Source organism: Mus caroli, chromosome X (genome assembly GCF_900094665.2).
Source record: "Mus caroli chromosome X, CAROLI_EIJ_v1.1, whole genome shotgun sequence".
NCBI classification, from domain to species: domain Eukaryota; kingdom Metazoa; phylum Chordata; class Mammalia; order Rodentia; family Muridae; genus Mus; species Mus caroli.
Window position 1 is genome coordinate 94,081,546 of NC_034589.1, and position 19,595 is coordinate 94,101,140.

Genomic DNA, 19,595 nt, shown 5'->3' on the forward strand with positions numbered 1-19,595 from the left:
AAACTCATACCACAATATAATTACAATAGCACAAAAATGAAAATAGTGAGATAAAAATTTAACACAACATGTACAGGATCAACATACAAGTCTATAAAAATCAGATGAAAGAAAGCAAATCTTTGAACAAATGGGAAAATATTCATTGTTCATGTATAGGAAAAATTGTTAATACACAAATTCTTTCCAGCTTGATTTATAGATGCAATGTATAGCCCTGGCTATCCTGGAACTCACTTTGTAGACCAGGTTGGCCTCGAACTCAGAAATCTGCCTGCCTCTGCCTCCTGAGTGCTGGGATTAAAGGTGTGCACCACCACGCCTGGCTCTATAGATACAATCTTGATCAAAATCTGGGCAAACTATTTTATGGACATCAGTAAATGGATTATGAAGTTTATATGAAAAATAAAAGTAGCAGGATAGCCAATATAATACTGAAGGATAAAGTTGGAAGACTTTCCTACTCAACCTCAAGACTTCCTATGAAGCCACACTAGTTGAGCCAGTGTACATTTACTGAAATATAGAATAAACAACCTATGAAATAGACTCATGCAAACAGAATGTTACTGACTTGTGAAAAAAAGAACAATGAATGAGAAAAATATATGTGACTTTGGTTTTGGCAATTCATCTTTTATATATTCCTTAAAAGTGCAGCTCATAAAAGAAAGAAATTGTAAGTTAGATTTCCATTAAAATTCAAAGCTTCTCTGTCAAAGACATTGTTTAAAAATCAAAGGTAAGTCACAAATTAAAAAGATAACATTTGAAATCACATACTTGATAAAGGACTTGCATCCCACATGTATCATAACACTTTAGGGTTTTTTGAGACAGGTCTCAGTGTGTAGCCGTGACTGGTCTGGAACTCAACTTGTAAATCAGACTAGCTTTGTACTCACAGATCCACTTGCTTCTGCCTCTCAAGGTTTTAATGCTAGGATTAAAGGAATGTGCCTACCACACTGGGCTTACCAATAACATTTTAAACTCAACAATATGAAAATGAACAGTACAGTTAAGAAATGTGAGAATACATGAATAGATATCTTAACTATTAAGATAAGCAGATAATATCATAAATAAATAAGCATATGAACATTATGTCACTAAGTAATTGTAAATTCAAATGAAAATTACTTATGATTATATACCTATTAGAATGGTTAAAATATAAAAATTGAACATTCAGTGTACTGGTAATGACGTAGAGATACAGGGACTCTCATTCATTGTTAGTAGTGTTATTAATGAGGTACCGTTTGATAATAAAACAGATTGTAGTCTTTCTGTCAATTAAGTGAATGCAAGAATGGAAGAAAATCTTTCCAGCTATACATGTGACAGAGGTTAATATCCAGAATACACAAGGAACTAAAAAAAAAAAAAATCAACACTGGAAAAACGCCTAATAAAAATAGACTATGAAACCAAACAGAGAAGTCTCAAAAGAAGAAATATAAATAGCTAGTAAACGGTTTTCAAAGTGTTCAACATTGGGCTAAAAAGAGAACTCAGTGGTTCAAGTACTTGCTGCTCCTGCAGAGGACTCTGATTTGGTTCTCAGCATCGACACAATGACTCACAACAATTTGTAACTCCAGTTCCAGGGGCTTCAACATCCACTTATGACCTCCTCTGGCACAAAGCATGCTCATGGTATGTATACATATATTCAGGCTAACACTTAAACACATAAAATAGATAAATTCAAATAAAATGAAGTGTTCAAACACACTATTAGTCTTCAGGTAAATCCAAATTAAAACCACTTTGATAGAATCAACTAACCTGGGCCAAGCCAAAATGCATGCATGGGACTGACCTAGGCCCTCTGCACATATGTAACAGTTGTGTAGTTTGGTCTTCATGTGGAACTTCTAACAGAGGGAGCAGGATCTGTCTCTGACTCTGTTGCCTGCTTCTGGGACCCTTTCCTCCTATATAGGCTGGCTGACTAGTCTAGCCTCAATAGGAGAAGATGCACCTAGTCTTACCACAACTTGCTATGACAAGGTGGATTGATATCCATGGGAGGCCTGACCTTTACTGAGGAAAAAGGGAGGAGGGAAGGTTGGGAAGGTACTGGGAGGAGAGGGGAGAGGAGTAACGGTGGTCAGGGTGTTAAGTAAGTAAGTAAGTAAGTAAGTAAGTAAATGAATGAATAAATAAATAAATAAAGTAAAAAACCCACTTTAATATTCCTTCTCATCCCAGTCAGAGTGATTATAACCAAAAGATCAAAGGATAACAAATGCTGTTGAGGATGTGGGGAAATGAAGACCCTTAATCACTGTTGATGGGAGTGATGTGGTCACTATGGAAATTGGTGTGGCAGGTCTCACAAAGCTGAAACTTGAGCTTCCACATGACTCAGTCATACCACTTCTGGGTATATGTGCAAAGGGTGCACAAAAATGATGCTTGCTCATTGGTGGTCAATACGGCTACACTCTGGGCTACCTGTCAAGACCCTGTCTTTAAACATGCATACAGGATGAATAAAATATCACCTCTTCCTTGGGACCATTAACTGCCAATAGTTCTTCAAAAAAGCATAGGTGCTTCATGGGTACTTCCATTACAATAAAAAGGAAATCAAATCAGTCAAGATGTCCATCAATTGATGAACAGGTAACGAAAATGTGGTATATGAACACAATAATTTACCAAGTTGTACAGAAAAAATGAAATTTGCAAGAAAATTAATGAAACTGAAAATAATTATACCCAATGAGGTAGACCAAATCCAGTACATACATGCTACATGTTCTTTTTCATATATAGACCCTGCCTTCAAATTTTTAGATTTCTGTTCTTAAGAGTGTCAAGCCGGGCGGTGCTGGCACACGCCTTTAAACCCAGCACTTGGGAGGCAGAGGCAGGCGGATTTCTGAGTTCAAGGCCAGCCTGGTCTACAGAGTGAGTTCCAGGACAGCCAGGGCTATACAGAGAAACTCTGTCTCGGGGGAAAACAAAAACAAACAAAAAAACAAACAAAAACAAAACAAAACAAAAAACCAAAAAAGAGCGAGTGTCTATAGAGGCTAGGAAGTAAGAAAGGAGCCAGAGGGTAGGAGTAGGTATTAGGATGTATAGCAAAACACACAGCATATTAAAATAGAAGGGGGACTAACAGGAAATAAAGGTTTAAATAAGATGGAGAGAGAGGGTAAGAGAAAGGAGAGATGAGATGACGGGCTTAACAAACAAACAAACAAACAAAGATGTATGAAAAGGCCATACAGAAACCTATTTCTTTTTAATCCAACCACAAATAGAATTTGAAAAGGGAGCTTATATAGGTGGATAATGCTGCTCCCCAAAGGCCTAGATTTTTTATTGTTGTTTGTTTGTTTTGTCTTAGTTAGCTTTTAAATTTTCTGAGAGTATAATTTGATTGCATTCTTCCATTCCTTTTCCCCACCAAACCCTCTCATATATCCCTCCCATTGTCTTACAAATGCATATTTTTTTGCTTTAATAATTGTTACTGCATGCATCTTAGTGTGAAAATTCCAGAGCCACATGCAGGACATCTTCCTGTAAGTTCTTGGTCAGAGAGGACCCACAGGCTCCCAAAATAATACAGTTTATTTTCATTGCTGGTAGCTGTCCACCAGGATTAGACAGTAAGGCCCTGTTGCCAAAACATCACACACTTTGGCCCCCAAACATGGAGAATTCAAGATGGAACTGAATTGAAAGCTTTCTGCTGATTAGTGTTCATGGTGCTAGAAGTTGCTGTGTGGGCTGCTTGAGGAGAAAAGAGATTGATGGTCTTTACCCAACTGTTCACCCTCTGTGGCACAATACTAGCTTACTAGGCAAGATATGCCTACTGGTACAGTAGTGACATAAGTGTTTGTAGCTTTCTGATGGGAATTGAGGCCCACACCACAGGAAGAAATACACTCTCGGTACTGTAAGATAAATCAAAACCTATGGCTGAGAGAAAGATTCACAGGCCCTGGTGGGGAGCCTACCATGGTTGTTTTGTTAAATGGACATGTTCTCAAATATTTTCTAAATAATTATGTTTGTACACATAAACTAGTGCCACCCTCAACCTTGGGCAAGGATGTGCATTTTTGTTTGTTTGTTTGTTTATTAGTTTGCTTTTGTAGTGGGTGAAGATTAGCGAAGGGACCTATATCTGGTCAGTGTACTGAGAATAAGTGACTGCTGAATGTTCAGCCATAAATGATATAACTGTATCATCCCTGCCACCGTCCGGAGAACACTGTAAGAGAAGGGGTGAAAATACTGTCAAAGCTGGAGGAAAGAGAGAAATGCTATGAAACTGCCATCCTGATACAGAACGGCTGCTACAATCACAAATACATAGTATATGTCCATTTGCTGTACAAGGCCTACATGGGATTGGGCCCTCTCCATAAACACTGAGGAAACTGCCCATGAGGCACCTATCCTTTCCTAAAGAACCATTGGTAGTTAATGGCTTCACCAGTTGCCTATACTCCATCAAACTTTCCCCTACTTGTGCTTATGTAACCAACCCTAGCTAAAATCAGTAGATGAATAGGCAGGAAAGTAAGAGAGGACCGTTTGTAAAGACAAAGCATTCAGGGGGAGGAAGATGGGGATAAGAAAGCAATATTGGAGGATGAATATAAGCACAATAAATGGTATGTTGCATAAAATTTAAGAAATTAAAAAGAAAATGGACCAGAAATTTCTTACAAAGCAAAAAATAATCTTGATTATGTCAATTGTTCTCTTAGATGTTTACCTGGTTGATTGAAAAAGCCATGCTCTTACAAACACCTGCACACTTTTTCAAGGACAGTTTTAAAAGGTAGCCAAAGCTGGCTTCACACTGGTAATCTTCCTGGGTCTGTCTCTTGACTGCCCTACCATGTCTATCTGTATATATTCCTATTACAGTATTGTTCATAATCACCTGAGCCAGGGAGCAATGAAGATGTCTCTTATTAGTTGAGTGTATAAACTTTGGTACACCCAAAGAATGGACAGTATTCAGTGCTAAAACAGAAATGAATATCAATCCATGAAAACCCATGGAAGAAAACTTGGATGCAGTAAAATAAGTCAACCAGAGGAGACTACATAATGTACCATTTAAAGGACATTACATTTTACAGAAGAGGCAATTTTAGACACAATGATTAATAGTTCCTAGTGCTTCAGAGGGTGGGAAGATGAACGATAAAGCAGAAGGGATGTTTTAGGAGACTAAAATAACTGTGTAATCATGTAATGCTAGGTAATACATATTTGCCAACCCCCATAGGATGTTACAGCACAAGGAATAGATCTTACTGTATAGTGTGCAGTTCTAAGATGTCAGCTAGGTAGTCAAGGGTCCTGGCAAAGAATGCAGACTATGACAAGAGGCCCTCAGTGTAGCATAAGTACTTGCAACAACTTCACTGAAAGATGTGGGAGGGACAGGTCTGGACCCCCACAGCTTTGGAAACATATGGAATCTGTAGAAGTAACACAAGATCTGTTCATAGTTACTGTAATATAGCAGATAAAACTAGTTTCCCATAGGGTTATATGTTATCAATTATGATGATGCTATGCATATACATCGAGGTGAACAATTAATTACATAGATAGCCTATGGTGGGAACTATAGTTCCCACTGCTGGTGTAGAAATATATAGATAAGCAAGAGGAGAAAACTAAAATAATCCATGTGGTAAGTTAAAGTTGGAAATATCTGTATGAACTCAATATTGATACAGATCGGTAAGTGTAGAACCAGTTATAGAAATATGTATATAAACACATTAATATTCATGAATGTATTTCTTTGTTCTGTCAGCTGAGACTGTCTGAAAGCAGTGAACCAAGCACACAGATCTCGGTATCCAATACCATTAAAAAATAAAAAAAGCATAATAGCTTTTTGGAGAAATGGGTGATTTTAGGACTGCACTGGGGAACACATAAAATGAAAGCCTAGCATTTTATAATGTCACAAATTGAAGTGCCAAACATATGCATACACTGATGGTATGTCAAAAATGGCACTGGCTAGGGCTGGATGGTTCTTTTTCTCCATCAGTTAACGAATTAAAAGGCTGGATCAGATGTTTCCACAGTTAAGCTCTTGCTACTTGTTTAATGGATCCAAGTTCAGTTTGTAGAACCCACATTGACTGGCTCGACACCAACTGTAGCTCTGGGTCCAGGGAATCCAATACCTCTGGCCCCTGTAGTTACACACACTCATTCATACATACCCACACAGTGATATGCATGCATATACATAATTAAAAAGAGAAAAAAATCATTAAGATAAAAAATAGGACAGAGAAAAGGGAAGAGTGACATTTTTGGTAAGTGTTATAGACTTCTGGGATAAAGAGGGGTTCCACAACTAGGCACCACTGACTCTGGGGGGACATGGGATTTTATTAGGTTCAAGCACTCTCTTCCTGGTGACCCTCTTGTCTCATCTACTGTTCCTAAGGTACCAATGTGTCCTCCCTGATACAGAAATTGGGTTTCCCATCTTTTTCCAAGTAGGTACCTGCTCATAGGTTTACTAGTACTGAAATGAATGTTGGTTGCTTAGGTTTTGGGACTAATTAGGAAGGTCCCTGTTGTAACAACCAGGAAAGAGAAACTTAACGGGGAAGAGAAACTTAAGGCAGAGAAGTGGAACTGGGTACTTATCTCTCATTCTTGCCTCCCCTTTCCTGGGGCCCACAGCCTCATAACACAAGACCCAACTAAGAGAATTCCCAATGGCTAAATCTAGAACCAAGCCAGCATGAAAAGAAATAAAAAAGCACCAGATTATAACTTAAACCATAAAATAGATATCTGTAAGTATATGTTGATATATATATATATATATATAACAGGATAAAGTAATAATTAGGGAGGAAACAAATGTTCTTGGTAGAATAATTACTATCATTTATGTACACGCTAAACCCTCAAGTAGGGAGAACATAATGACCAACTCCTTAGGTATGGATTTGACATAGTGACTTCCTTCCCAATGGAATGACATGGGGTAGAAGTGGAGAAGTAGTAAATTCTAGCAGTACTACCCTGGCAAGCTGAACACCAACAGACAGAAATCATGATCATGTGTATCTTTACACTATGCCATACAATGGCACTTGAATTCTGTACTCTTCCTCACAGTAATCCATGGAAATATCTGACAAATTCCATATTGTAAGTTCTAGAAAATAGCTAACTGGTACTTCTAAAAAACCTCAAAGAAATCTGAGAGATTACTGTAGCCAAGAGGAACTTAGGAGAAGATGCTGTTAGAGTTTCTATTGCTGCACTAAAACACCACCATCAAAAAGCAAGTTGGGAAGAAAAAGGTTTATTCAGCTTACATTACCACATTGTTGCTCATCATCAATGAAGTCAGGACAGGAACTCAAACAGGCAGGAATCTGGAGGCAGGGACAGATGCAGAGGTCATGGGGAGCTGCTGCTTACTGGCTTGCTCTCCATAGTTTGCTTAGCCTGCAGGACCACCAGCATAGGGATGGCACAACCCACAGTGGGCCGGATCCTCACTCATCAATCACTAATCAAGAAAATGCCTTACAGTTGGATCTTACGGAGGCATTTTCTCGAGAAGGTCTATCTCTAGTTTGTGTGTCAAGTTGACAGAAGACTAGCTAGCACAGCATGCCACCTATTCTTAGTGAGTTGTGGAGACATAAGAATGATGGCCATTGAGTTAAAACTAGAGGAATATAAATATTGTTAGGTCTCGAACAAAGGACAAGTGGCTAACTGGGGTGCCAATTTAACATATCAAAGCAGACCTGGTTGCAAGGTTCTCCTAGCATCCCTTAGTCTCTGCCTGTTAAAGGGTATGGCTGGCATTCACAGCCCGCTACCCTGAACTCTCCAGCCCAGGGGCTGGGTTGACCTTCCCCAAGCAGTTCTTCCCTACATAATCAAGCCATTTTGGCTATGCCAGTCCTTTTTTATTCTTTACCCTCTTGGCTTCTTGGTATCCTGATTTCCTGGCTCTCCCCTCTCCAAGCCCTGCTTCTCCTCACATGGCCAGGCTCAGGGTCGTGTTCATTTTGAGCTCTCCCAGATGTTTTTGCCTCTGGTTATGCTCTCCCTTTTATCTACAGTAAACCTTCTCCTCATCACACCTAGGAGCAGTCATGCCCTTCCTTTTTATTTATTTTTTTTCAATCAAGTATGAACTTTATCAGTAAAGCTTTTACCAGTTCATCCTTTTAGGGAATATATTATACTCATGTAACACATTAGGTAAACTGGATCTGGGGTATATGGGAACTCTGTGTGGTGCTATAAATAGGGTTGGCCCAAAGAGTGACACTATTAAGCAGTGTGGTCTTGTTGGAGGAAGTGTATCATGTGAGGGTGGGCTTTGAGAGACCCTCCTCCTAGCTGTCTGAAAGCCACTCTTCTCCTGTTTGCCTTTGGAACAAGATGTACAACACCCAGCTCCTTCTCCAGCACCAGGTCTGCCTGGATGCTACCATGCTTCCTGCCTTGATGATAATGGACTGAACCTCTGAACCTGTAAGCCAGCCCCAATTAAATGTTGACCTTTATAAGTGTTGTCTTGTTCATGAAACCCTGGCTAAGACACTCTGTAATTTTCTAGAAACATAAGGCTGTTCTAGAAGACGAAGACTACCTTAAAATATTCCATAACCCCAAAATGAAAAAGTCCATCACTATGTTTATTTTCAATTCTCTGCTTAAAAGTGATGTTGAACAGCATTTCAGTGCTTTACCGATCATGCGTGTTTTTCTTTAGTGATTTTCCTATTTGTGTCTTTTGTCCAGTTTTCCATTGGAGTATTTATACATTGTTAATAGTGTGTGAGATAAAAAAAAAAAAAACCTTGTCCATCATGCATGCTCTTTCTAAACATTTTGTTTGTCTTTTAATCTGACGTGTTCTGCTATATGGAAAAAATTCCATTTTTATGTAGTCAAATCTGTCAATCTTTTCATTATGGCTTGTGCATTTCATATCATGCCCAAAAAGGCCCCTGGTACCCTGAGATTATAAAAATGCTCACTTACATTTCATTCTGCTGCTTTCATTGACTTGTTTTTCTCATGTTTTCCATTGTTATACCAAAGTTTTGTGTTGCATAGAAGTGAGGCATTACTGTAGATTTATTTATTTTCTAAATAATTAACTATATATATGTATAAATATTTATTTTACCTTGTAACTTGCAATGAGTCCTTTAACACCATAAATTTACATTTGGAATTTATTTCTGGATTTTTCATTCTTATTCTAATGAAATATCTATATTCTTGGGATAGTATTACAATATTTAATAACTGTAACTTTACAAAAGAAGATTTTTAATATACCACACATATATTTAAAATATGTTTTAATAATAAAAAATAAACTTTTTAACCAGGAAAATACTATACACAGAAAACACAATTGTTTTACATGTGTGAGAGAGAGAGAGAGAGAGAGAGAGAGAGAGAGAGAGAGAGAGACTGTCATGTACCTTGGAGGCCAGGAAAAGGTACCTGATTGAAAGCTGCCTAACATGGGTGCTGGAAATCAAGCTTAGGTCCTCTGCAAGAGCAGTATATGCTCTTAATGGCTAAGCTGACTCTCCACCTTGTTTGTAGCTCTATTATGAATTTTAATGTGTTACTGGGTAAGTCCTCTCTGATTTTCTCAAAATATCCTTGCTTATTTTTAATATTTAGTCCTTCAGACAAGTACTCTCAAAATGCTTAGAATTTTTTTCAGAATGTTTTTTAATTTGTAGGCTGATTATAAGAAAATGGACAGTATTCATACTATTAAGTCTTTTTATTTAAGAACAGAGTACATCTTTAAAACCTTATTATACACTTGGTACTGTGGTAGTGGTAGAACATTTACCTAGCATGTACAAAGTCCTAGATTTAGTCTCCAGCTTCATAAACAAAGAGTTTTATTTTATCTAACCTGTGGTGGTTTACATGAAAAAAAAATATACCCCAAAGGCTCATATATTTGAACTCTTGGTCCCTAGTTGGTAGCCCTGCTTGGTAGAGATTGTGAAAACTTTAGTAGGTACAACCTTGTTAGAGGAAGTATGTCAGTGGGAGAGTGTGTCTTTGGAGCATCGCCCTATTTCTTGAGCCTGCTCCCTTCCCCTCATTCTCCCTCTGCTTCCTGTGTGTGAATAAGGATGTGGAGGTCCAGCTCCTTGCTTCTGCTATCATGCCATACCTTCTCAGCCTTTACAGACTCCCTCTCTGAAACTAAAAGCGAAAATAAACTCTTTCTTCAATAAGTTTCTTTTAGTCCTGGTATTTTATCACAATAATTAAAAAGTAACTGATATAATATTTTAGTTGAATTTTATTCTTTTCTTTACTTGAATCTTGTATTGTTTGTTAAATGTATGAACCTAGGTAATCTATGTTTGGTGTTGCTGTTGGCTACTGAGTACAGTTTACCATTAAATTTATGTTTAGTATCTGTATATATGAAACTATGAATGCAATTTTATGTGACTTATAATATATATATCAACACACATGTTAGTACTCTAAAAGTTGTAGGCTACTTTGCCCCCAGAGGATCCATGCTCTCCTTACTTTTTCTCCCGAGTCTATTTCTCTAGCTGATGGCCATTTTCTTAAGTAGAAAAGAAAACAATTATCAGCCAACTATACCAGTGAAGTGGTTACGATACAAAGACTCTCAGGTAAGACTGACTGAAATCAAATTCAGATCCAACTATTTCGCCAATATGTGCTAAAGTAATTTGCTATCTCTATGTTATAGTTTCTCCATAATTACGAGTATGAATCAATACAATAATATCAAAAAACACTTTGGAATAAACCTAACCAAGGAACTAAAAGTCTTCTACTACAAAAACATTAAGACATTGAAAAAAGTTGAAGATACCAGAAGATGGAAAGGGATTGTCAGGATTAATATCATAAAAATGTCCATACTACCAAAAGCAGTCTACATATTCAATGTAGTCCCCATAAAAATCCCAATGCAATTCTTCACAAAATTAAAAAAAAACAACCTTAAGTTTCATATAGAGAAACACACACACACAAACATACACACACACACACACACACACACGAACAGAATTTCCCTCCTCTGCACCAAAACAAACAAACAAACAAACAAACAAACAAAACAAAACAGACCCAAAAAACCAACAAGGAGTAGAATACAGGACCCACTTATAAACCCACACTCACATACCCAATCTGACTTTTGGCAGAGAAGAAAACAATACACATTGGAGAAAAGACATTATCTTCAACAAATGATGGCACAATTAGATTGTTTGTTTGTTTGTTTGTTTTTAAAGAATTATTTATTTTATGTATATGAGTGCACTGTAGCTGTCTTCAGACACACCAGAAGAGAGCACTGGATCCCATCACAGATGGTTGTGAACTGCCCTGTGGTTGCTGGGAATTGAACTCAGGACCTCTGGAAGAGCAATCGGTGCTCTTAATTGTTGAGACATCTCTCCAGCCTTGTAAAATTAGATAGTTATCTGAACAAATATGAAACTTGATCGTTGTCTCTTGTTCTACACAAGACCCAAATAAATCAAGGACTTCAACATAAGACTAAGTACCCTGAATCAGATAGAAGAGAAAGTAAAGATTTTGTTTGCATCCAGTGTCACAGGAAAGGACTTTCAGAACAGAACCCTGATAGCACAGGCATTAAGACCAACAATTAATAAATAGGATTTCATGAAACTAAGATTCCTGTAGAGTAAAGGACACCATCACTTAAGTGAAAAGGAAGCCTAAAGAATGGAATAATCTTTGCCAGATGTACATTAAACAGAGACTTATTATCTAGAATGTATAAATAGCTCAAAATTAAATATCAAGGAAAGAAACAAGCCAGTTAAAATGGGGCATGGAACTAAACATAATTCTAAAAAGATAAAATAAAAACGGGTAAGAATTTTTTAAAAACTACTCAACACCCTTGGCCATCAAGGAAATGTAAATTAAAATGACTTTGAGATTTTATCTTACCCTAGTCTGAATAGCCAAGATTAATAAAACAAATGACAGCCCAAACTGTGAGGATGCAGGGAAAGGAAAAGATGTTTTAACTGCCAGTGGGACTGAAAACTGCCACAGCCACTAAAGAAATCAGTGTGGAGATTCCTTTAAAAGTTGAAAATAGATGTACCACATGATCCAGCTATATCACTCATTAGCATACACCCAAAGGACTTCATATCCTACTACAGAGATACTTTCACATCCATATACATTGCTGCTCAACTCATAACAGCCAGGAAATAGAGACAGCTTAGATGTCCATCAACTAATGAATGGATGATGAAAATGTGGTACATTTATACAATGCAATATTATTCACTTGTTCAGAAAATGAAATTCATAGGTAAATGGGTGGAGGTAGAAACAGTTGTTATTACAAGTAAGGTAACCCACTTTTTTCCAGATTCATTAATTGCTGATAAAGGAGGGAAGAAAGAGAATTTTAAGTTATTTAGTTTGATCCCTTGGGTCCCCTGGCTTCTATCAAACAAGATTAAGTATTTAGCTATTGGGTTAATATCTATGTATAGTTGCTGCCATCAGATGTAATCAAAATAACAAGACTTTCAAACTTTCTCATCATAGGTAGAACTTTACTATTGTCTTGACAAATCTGTCTTCAAAGATGGAGCTTTTCTGCCATTCCTGCCCCCTTCTTCTAGTGGTTCTGGTATGAGAAACTGTAGAGTTAGGGGTTGTAACCTCTCCACCCTCAGCCTGAAACCTGTTTGCTCAGGTTTCACTGTTATCTAGTAGAGAGCATGGGGTGGAGTCTGCCGCCCTGTCATTCTGCCACTCCCACTGCTGCTACCTGCTACCTTCTGCCTAGCTGTTCCGGAGCCAAGCAGTGGTCACCTGCAACTGGACTCCAGGATTGTTTGGCAGGAATTAGCCCCTTTCCCCTTCTTCATAACCTGGTGCACTGAAAAGTAAAATTGAGCTTTGATCAGAAACTGGTTTGTCTTAGCTCCTTCATTCTTCTGTCCGTCTAGTTCCTTTTCCTTCAGCTCGAGTCTGCCATCTCAGCTGTACCCATTCCTTGCGAGCCGCTATACAGCCCTCAACAGTTTGGCACCCAAATAGGGACCTGAAGAATGGCAGAAGGACGCTGAGAGAATGCTGTCTGTGTGGAGCTCCATGGGAAAAGCAAATGGTCTTCGTATCGGCCACCGGAGCAACGAGCAGGTACACATGCTAGAGCTAGCTTAAAATTTCATTTTTTAAAGTGTTGCTGAGGGTGCAGTAGGATACCAACTAAGCTTGAATCGGCAGTAACCCAATGCTGGTTCTGCTTTGGTCAGCAGCGTATTAATCGGTACTAGAAACTGGAATCAGGCTGTCATCCGCAGATTTTAGGAGCTGTTTCAGGCAGGAGAAGGTAGGGTTTGAAGTTATGGATCAGGCGGTCATCCATAGTTTTCAGGAGCTGTTTCAGGCCAGAGGAGTAGGGCTTGAAGTACAATTGGCAAGAAATTTTTTAGACAGGATAGATAGATGTTGCCCATGGTTCAAGGAAGAAGAAACAGTAGATTGCAGAACCTGGGAGAAAGTTGATGAGGCCTTGAAAATCACTCAGGTAGATAATTTCACCTTAGGCCTCTGGGTGCTCATAAATGATGCTATCAAAGATGCTACCTCTCAGCGGTTAAATTGTACCCAGGCAGAGCTTGTAAAATCTCAAGAAGAGTGCCTATTGGAGAGGACCTTTTCAGAAAAGGGTCCTCTTAACTCTAAAATTGATAAATGTGGAAACTCTGAGATGCTGAACTAATTTCTTACAGAAATCACTCAGATGGAGGAGCTGCCCATTATTTTGATGAGAATTAGCCTTCTTGCGAGTCTCCCGCTCCAACTATGGTCCCCACCTCAGGAGGTGCTACTCATAGGGACATGCGACTGAGCAAATTAGAGTTTGAAATTAAGCTTCAAAAGTTGACTAATGAGCTTCAGGAGCTAAAAAGGATGTCAGAAGCAGAGAAGAGTAACTCTTCTGAAGTTCACCAGGTGCCGCTAGAAAGAGCTGTGAGTCAGGCTCATGGGAGAGGACAGAATATGGCTAATATGCTAGCCTTTCCTGTGGTCGAGGTAGTTGATCAGCAAGATACTAGGGCCAGACATTACCAGACTTTGGATTTCAAGTTGATAAAAGAGTTAAAAATGGCTGTTGTGCAATATGGACCTTCAGCCCCATTTACTCAAGCATTACTGGATACAGTCGTGGAGTCACACTTAACCCCCTCTAGATTGGAAGACTCTTTGTAAGGCTACTCTGTCAGGAGGAGATTTTTTGCTTTGGGATTCTGAATGGCGAAACACCAGTAAGAAAGCTGCTGCTTTAAATGCTCAGGCTGGTAAATTAGACTGGGATAGCAACATGCTTTTATGAGAGGGAGGATCCATATGAGGGACAGACGAATCAGATTGATTTTCCAGTTACAGTGCACACGCAGATCGCGGTGGTGGCACACCGTGCTTGGGGACTGTAACCGATTAAAGGAGATAGTGGTGAAAGTTTAGCTAGCATTCTGCAGAGTTCTGATGAGCCTTACCAAAACTTTGTGGACAGGCTTTTGATTTCAGCTAGTAGAATCCTTAGAAAGTCGGACCTGGGAAGTCCTTTCGTTATGCAATTGGCTTATGAGAATGCTAACACAATGTGCTAAGCTGCGATTCAACTGCATAAGGGACAGACAGATTTGGTGGGATATGTCCATCTTTGCGCAGACACTGGGTTGTCTTGCGCAATTTCACAGGGAACCCATGTACAAGCAATGTTCTCGTGGAAACGAGGGAATAATGCATGTTTTAAATGTGGAAGTTTGGATCATTTTAAAAGTAATTGTCCTAAGAACAAAGGTGCCGAGGATAGGCAAGCAGGCCATGCCCCAGGAATTTGTCCCTGGTGCAAGAAAGGCTACCACTGGGCCAGAGAGTTTAAGTCTAAGCCAGGCGTTCTGAGCTGCCCACTGCCAAGAAATCCCGACTTACTCGAAGAAAACCGCTTATGGGGCTATAAACCTGCTGCCCAGCCAACAAGATCAGTTTTTGAGCTTGTCAGGTCAAACCCAGGAAATACAAGACTGGACCTCTATTTCACCATCCGCACAGTATTAACCCCAGAAATGGGAGTCCAAACTCTGCCTACCGGAGTCTTTAGACTGCTACCTGTAAAAACCTGTGGCTTTCTCTTAGGACGAAGCAGTTCTATTGTAAAAGGCCTGCAGATTTATCCAGGTGTTATAAATAATGATTATGAGGGAGAAATTAAAATCATAGCTGCTTCCCCTCATGGTGTTATTACTGTACCCGCTAATCAGAGAATTGCTCAACTTACTTTAATCTCTTTACGTCAGTCACTGTATGGATTCTTTAAAACGGAGAGAGGACCAAGTAGCTTTGACTCCTCTGGCATAAATTGGGTACAATCTATCACTAATCAGAGACGACCTAACCTTAAATTGACATTTGATGGAAAAAGCTTTGAAGGATTAATAGATACTGGGGCCAATGTAACAATTATAAGAGGGCAGGACTGGCCCTTGACTGATTCCTTAACTCACCTTCAAGGAATTGGGTACGCTAGTAACCCTAAACGTAGTTCCAAATTGCTAACCTGGAGAGATGGGGATAGAAAAATCAGGAAAAATTCAGCTGTATGTTATGTCAAATTTGCCTGTAACTCTGTGGGGAAGAAGTCTGTTGTCACAGATGGGCGTTATAACGTACAGTTCTAAGGAGATAGTGACTAAGCAGACATTCAGGCAGGGACCCCTTCCTGGTCATGGACTGATAAAGAAGAGACAGGAAATTAAGACTTTTGAGGATCCTAAACCTCACTCCAACACAAGAGGTTTAAAGTATTTTCAGTAGCGGTCACAATCTTGCCTGCATCCCACGCCGAAAAAATCCAATGGCTTAATGGTATTCCGGTGTGGGTAGATCAGTGGTCTTTACCTAAAGCGAAAATAGAGGCTGCTTCTTTGCTAGTGCAGGGAGCAGTTAGAAGCAGGACATTTGGTGGAGTCTCATTCTCCCTGGAATACACCAATTTTCATTATCAAGAAAACATCGGGTAAATGGAGACTGTTACAAGATTTAAGAAAAGTTAATGAAACTATGGTACCTATGGGAACCTTACAACTGGGGCTTCCCTCCCCAGTAGCCATTCCTAAGGGATATTATAAGATTGTGATAGATTTGAAAGATTGTTTCTTTACCATCCCTTTGCATCCAAAGGATTGTGAAAGATTTGCTTTTAGTGTTCCTTCTATAAATTTCAAGGAACCCATGAAAAGATATCAATGGACAGTTCTCCCGCAGGGGATGGCTAATAGTCCCACCTTATGCCAAAAGTTTGTGGCACAAGCCATTCAGCCTGTTAGACAACAATGGCCAAAGATTTACATCATTCGTTTCACAGATGATGTTTTGATGGTGAGAAAAGACCCCCAGGATTTGCTTTTGTGTTATAGAGACTTACAAAAGGCCTTAGCTGATAAGGGATTGCAAATAGCTTCTGAAAAGATACAAACTCAGGATGCTTATAATTATTTAGGTTTTAGACTCACTGATCAAGCTGGTTTTCCCCAGAAGATTGTTATTCGTAGAGATAACTTAAGGACCTTAAATGATTTTCAAAAATTGTTAGGTGATAATAATTGGCTTCGCCCCTATTTAAAGCTTACTACAGGGGAGTTGAAACCTTTATTTAATATTCTTAAAGGGAGTTCTGATCCCACTTCCCCTAGATCCCTACCCTCAGAAGGATTGCTGGTCGTATAGCTAGTGGAAAAAATCTATTGAAGAGCAATTTGTCACTTATATAGATTGCTCCTTGCCATTGCATCTGTTAATTTTTAATACAACTCATATGCCTACGGGACTGCTATGGCAGAAATTCCCTATAATGTGGATACATTCGAGAATTTCTCCTAAACGTAATATCTTGCCATATCATGAAGCAGTGGCCCAGATGATTATCACTGGAAGAAAGCAGGCATTAACTTATTTCGGCAAAGAGCCAGATATCATTGTTCAGCCTTACAGCGTAAGTCAGGACACTTGGCTGAAACAGCATAGTACAGATTGGTTGCTTGCACAAATAGGGTTTAATGGAACTATAGACAGCCACTACCCCCAAGATAGATTGATAAATTCTTTAAATGTACATGATGTGATATTTCCTAAAATGACTTCCTTACAGCCTTTATATATGCTCTATTGATTTTTACTGATGGCTCCTCTAAAGGGCGAGCTAGTTATCTTATTAATAATCAACAGGTTATCATAGAGACTCCTGGCCTTTTGGCTCAGTTAGCCAAATTAACAGCAATATTGAAGGTCTTTCAGTCTGTGCATGAGGCTTTTAATATCTTTAGTGATAGTTTGTATGTTGCACAATCAGTACCCTTATTGGAGACCTGTGGTATGTTTAACTTTAATATGCTAGCAGGATCCTTATTTTCAAAATTGCAAAACATCATTCTCGCCCAGAAAAATCCATTTTATATTGGCCACATACGATCTCACTCTGGTCTTCCTGGACCTTTAGCTGAAGGCAATGATTGCATTGACAGAGCTCTAATAGGAGAAGCCTTAATTTCGGATCCTGTTGTTTTGGCCAAACGTGATCATGAAAGGTTTCAACTCTCTAGCCATACCCTAAGGCTCCGACATAAGATCACTAAGGAGCAAGCAAGAATGATTGTAAAACAATGTCCTAAATGTATTACATTATCTCCAGTGCCACATTTAGGAGTCAATCCTAGAGGTCATATGCCTAATCATATTTGGCAAATGGATATAACCCATTATGCAGAATTTAAAAAATTAAAATATATACATGTTTATATCGATACTTGTTCAGGATTTCTTTTTGCTTCTCTGCATACAGGAGAGGCTTCTAAAAACGTAATTGATCATTGCCTACAAGCCTTTAATGCCATGGGATTGCCTAAACTTATTAAGACAGATAACGGGCCACCCTATTCTAGTAAAAATTTTATTTCATTCTGTAAAGAATTAGGTATCAAACATAAAACTGGAATTCCTTATAACCCCATGGGACAAGGAATAGTTGAACGTGCTCATCGCTCCTTAAAAAATTGGCTTTTTAAGACAAAACCGGGGCAGTTATATCCCCCAAGGTCACCAAAGGCACATCTTGCCTTTACTTTATTTGTTCTAAATTTTTTGCAAACTGATATTAAAGGTCAGTCTGCAGCAGATCACCACTGGCATTCAGTTACTTCTAATTCTTATGCATTGGTAAAATGGAAGGACCCACTAACTAACGAATGGAAGGGTCCAGATCCAGTTCTAATCTGGGGAAGGGGCTCGGTCTGTGTTTTTTCACGAGAAGAAGATGGAGCTCGATGGCTGCCCGATGGATTAATTCATCAGCTGAACACAGATCCTGAATCTTCTTGTGAGTATCACTCTGAGGACTAAAATTCCTCTTTTGCCTAGAATTCAGTTGGGAACTCAGGCTCCCAGAAAAGCTGTTTTCTTGCTACTCTCAGAGTCAGCTCCCCCACAGGAGGCCGGAGACTGAGCTTCAGCTTTATGATTTGCAACTGAATAAAGTACCTGGACTTTCCCAAAAGAAGCTTTGCATTTCTACTTTCTCATTGTCTGGATCTCGTTTTTTTCAAGCAGGTAAATCAACACCTTCAGCTGAACTGCAACGGGCGTGCATCCCCGCCCCCAAGAGCTTGCAGGTGGCAGCTGCTATCTTCATTCTAAAGACATTCCAGCACGTATTGTGGCTTTCAGTCTGATTTGAGATTTAGGTTTGCTATGAGGGCTAGAAAGGTGGAAATTCATATATTAGAAGAGATTGGTTTTTATTCTGATAGACGGGCTTAGTCCCTTAACTGGTCTCTGGTTTTCCACCCTTGCTGTTATTGCAAGGTCCCCTTAGTTCCTCAGGCTGTGGAAATAACAGAGATGAGGAGGGTGACCTCCAGCTCCTAATATAACCTAAGAGCCACAAATTGTGGTGTTACTAGTGACATAATTCTTGTCGAGGCCTTGCTAAATCTGAGGTTGACAATTCTCCTTTAGGAGCTACACAGTACTCAAAACTGTGCATACTGATTCGTGATCATACAAATACAGTATGGGTACCAGCTTGGGTGCAAAAATGTACTGCAGGGGAAGGTCCAACTTGACCATTTCTGGGTTCCCTGTGAGATACACCCGGTTTGGATGGAGGTTGTTATCTAGTTCCAGTTACAACCAAGAATATCTTTCTAAGGCTCTGCCTCCCCTCCCCAAAAGATACCAAGATCCACAAGTGTGGGTCGTGACAGCACCCATGGGAGAAGTCGGGTCAATGTCCCCCCAGCCGTGGTTAAAGCTCACTCATCTAAGGATGAGAAAATCATTTGATCACCTCAGTTAAGCGTGGCCTTATTAAGCTTAATTAATAGGGGGGAGAGAGGTTGGAGACTGTACCATGAGAAGGGAAAGCCCTTCACAGCCTCCCACCCTAAAAAGCCAATTCGCCTTGTACTACGGAGCCGGTCGTC

At 39.3% G+C, this 19,595-nt stretch overlaps 1 pseudogene; it reads left to right on the forward strand.

The window, feature by feature from the left end:
- The first annotated feature begins 13,456 nt into the window (after nucleotides 1-13,456).
- LOC110286305 lies at nucleotides 13,457-15,177 on the forward strand (annotated as a pseudogene).
- The last annotated feature ends 4,418 nt before the right edge of the window (nucleotides 15,178-19,595 follow it).